The sequence below is a fragment of the Theobroma umbraticum genome, unplaced genomic scaffold (genome assembly GCF_002168275.2).
Source record: "Theobroma umbraticum cultivar Fairchild unplaced genomic scaffold, ASM216827v3 scaffold_56.0, whole genome shotgun sequence".
NCBI classification, from domain to species: domain Eukaryota; kingdom Viridiplantae; phylum Streptophyta; class Magnoliopsida; order Malvales; family Malvaceae; genus Theobroma; species Theobroma umbraticum.
The window spans coordinates 4,784,505-4,788,052 of NW_018397256.1; the positions used below are offsets into that span (position 1 = coordinate 4,784,505).

Here is a 3,548-nt window from a genome sequence, read left to right on the forward strand (position 1 = left end):
GCCTCAAAAGGATCAACATGGGACGAAATAGACTTCGAGTTCTTAGGGAATTTGACTGGTGATCCTTATACTGTTCACACTAATGTAATTACCGGAGGTAAAGGAGACAGAGAGCAACAATTCCACCTCTGGTTTGACCCTACGGTAGATTTCCACACCTATTCCATCCTCTGGAATCCCCATGTCATCGTGTAAGAACCCTTAAATAACTTTAAATTCATAGTGAATTACCCTGTTGCTTTTCTTTCCTTTTCACCCTCTCTTCTTACTTCGTGTATGCATCCCAGCTTCTATGTTGATGGAACCCCCATTAGAGAGTTCAAGAACCTGGATTCAACAAAAGTTCCATTCCCCAAGAGCAGCGCAATGAGAATTCATTCTAGTATTTGGAATGCTGATGACTGGGCAACAAGAGGTGGCCTTGTCAAAACAGATTGGACCAAAGCTCCTTTCACAGCTTCCTACAAGAACTTCAGCACACAAGCTTGCATTTGGCCCTCAGGGGTAGGGACTTATCCCTGCAATTCATATCCGTGGCTGGCAAAAGAGCTGGATGCCGCAAGCCTGGAAAGGTTGCTGTGGGTGCAGAAGCATTACATGGTTTACAACTATTGCATTGACAGAGAGCGATTCCCTCAGGGACTCCCTCCAGAATGTGCTGCTACAACATAGTCAGAAGCACATTGCCAGCACAAAGAAACACTTACATCCCAGACATTTTACGAAAACCACGCTAGCTGGTATATCATCTTAATTAGTAGAGTTTCCACTGTTTATCAAATTTGTCGTTGTCACTCGAATTAGATAGTGGTTTTGAATAAGAAAAGCATACCAAGAGGTCTTTTTTGTGCAAGACGAATCAGTAAGCCTATATACAGTAACACTGACACACATTGGTACCAAATTAGGAACTTCAGCGTTGAATCACATTTTTAGTAGGATTCATTTTTACTGTAATTTTGGCCTGCTTCACTCCTAAAAACACTAGAGCGGCCCAAAAAAAACAGTTTGTGTCAAGAAAGAAAGATAAAGAGACGGAAAGGTCACTGCACGTAACAGATACAAGTTATGAGAGTGTGCCGATTGTTTATTTTGGCCACTTTGGAAGTACACTACGAATAATCTTATTCGCACGTGATTCTCATGGCAATAGCAAAGGCTTCAAACGCAAATTATCGTGGGTAAAAGTTGCTGCAAAAGACATAAGCCAAGTTTACCTTGGAGAAATAGAAATATCCTGTTTGACATTTTTCTAAAACAATGTCACATCTTATTAATTTTTAAATTTTTAAAATATATAATCCACGTTACGTGTTCAATTAATTATATATTTATGTTGATACAATATATATTTATACATGTGAATATATTGTTCAGGCAATTGTAACCTTAATCAAAAAGGAAATGTTTGAACTGCAAAGAAAACCAGTTTATAAGCATATTATGAAATTAATATTATTTTTTTATTTAAGCAAAGTAGATTTGAACTTTATGTGGAGAAGGTTTGGATCACTTTAGCTAGAAGAGGAAAAAGAGATTGAATCAGGTCTGTCAAAAGAACCTATTCATAGCAAACAACCTTTGCATATTTATCTATATTAATTGATCTCAACTTTAACTGTGAATAAAACAGTACATTCATCACCACAACAAGATTTATCTCTAGCCTGCAATTCTCTATATCATAAAATTCTAAACCAAAGGATAAGAAACAAATAAGATTAAAGGTCTTGTTTCCTTTGTGGGATGACTTTGCCAAGGCGTCACGTTTTGGCTTGGGTTATCGGGGATGAACGTTGAGCTTGATAAGGGGGTGGGTGACGCTGCTAGCAGGGAGGCTTCGTGTTTAGCTGCTGCATTGAGAGCCTCAAGAGGAATGACTGAACCAAGGAGACTTTACCATTGGTTTTTTTCTCCTGACTTTTGAGACTTGTGCAGCTGCTAGGTCGGAGTAGTTCACTTCTTTTGGTTCCATTGAAGAAGGCCTGTTGCTTCCAATAGCTTTTTGAGCAGCTCCTTTGCTTTTGTACTGTTCAGGATCTTTTTAAAAGTTGACTTCTATATCAAGAAGAGTCTTTTACCACTATTGTTTAAGATTCCTCATGTCATCCTAGCTTCCTTCATCAATAAAACTCCAACTTTCACAAAAAAAAAAAAAAAGTCTTGTTTCCTAACATTTTCCATCAAAGATGATTCTTTCTCCCATTGTCTATAGCATAAAGGTCTACACATGGCAAAGTACATTGCCCAAATTAAACTTACAAATATATCATCAATTCAAAAACTACCCTAAAAGAACAACACAACAATCAAACCACTTTTGTGAAGTAACAAAAAAGAAAAAAAAATCCTTTTAAAACAATGCCATGCCATAAAAGGGTTATATTCAGCATTACTCAGCTGAACTAAAATTAATTTCCGGTAAACCAAATTGACATTAATTTCCTACCAACTCACCTTAAACACAATTAATTTAACTTCAGATAAAGGTTGTTATCTGTCCAAGGACAAGCCCAAGAAACTACAATCCACGTCTCTCACAACCCAGCCCTTTCAAACCCTTCTTCCAAAAACCCAATCAATACCCAAGCCAATTAAATCAAGCCGTTTCTCATATCAATGAAACTTGTCCAAAGCACAATGGGCAGGTGTCATTACTGCACCTGTTTTTCTGGATAGGGACAATTTGTTATAAAAATTGTACTCTTCAACAAACAATAATAATGATAAGTCAAAATTCAATCTTTAAAAACTATATCAAGACAACTATTTGATTTAAGACGAGGTATACTCTTATTCTAATATATCTTTATAAGTTAAATATATTTAGTAAATTACTTATAAATACAAAAAAAACTAAATTGATTATTACATTGAGACAATGGTTTTTAATATTGTAATTTGCTGGTAAGTAAAATAATTTTCTACAACTTACAAGTAATTGTGTTTGAATATCTAAACTTAAATTGAAATAAAATTTCATACTTTTTATTTCTTAATAATTGCTTGGCATCTTTGTTTTTCCCATAATGTACTTGTAAATTAATATTTCTTAATTAGTGGCTAGACAAGTAAGTTTCAAACTTCATACGTTTTCAATAATTAATTGATTGTGTGTCTTAACGAAATGATTCAACTTTATTATATTGTAAACATGTAACAAACAGACTTTTTATTCGTTGCCGAACAATATATGTCAAAATTCATGTAAATTTTTTGCTTTACGTTTACGTTCTCAAAATTTATCAATTAAATTCTAACTGGTTATAGTATATTATTTCTATAAAAGAAATTTTATTTTAGAATTTATTTTTAATTTTGATATTTTTCATGAAAATGCATCTTTTTAAATCTTGCATATTTTTCATGTTCTTGTACTTTTAAATATCAACTTATATCAACCTAACTGCTCATCATTGTTCGATAAACTTCGGGTCCTTTTCCAAAAGCTGGAATTGAAATTATAATTGAACTAATAATAGAGAATTATATACTTAAATTAATAAATAATAAGTTTCTCTATGAAAAAACCAAAAAAAAAAAAGGTT

At 33.7% G+C, this 3,548-nt stretch overlaps 1 pseudogene; it reads left to right on the forward strand.

Annotated features, from left to right (window-relative positions):
- Nucleotides 1-6: 6 nt before the first annotated feature.
- Nucleotides 7-3,548, forward strand: part of LOC110410581 (xyloglucan endotransglucosylase/hydrolase protein 22 pseudogene) — a 12,028-nt pseudogene continuing 8,486 nt past the window's right edge.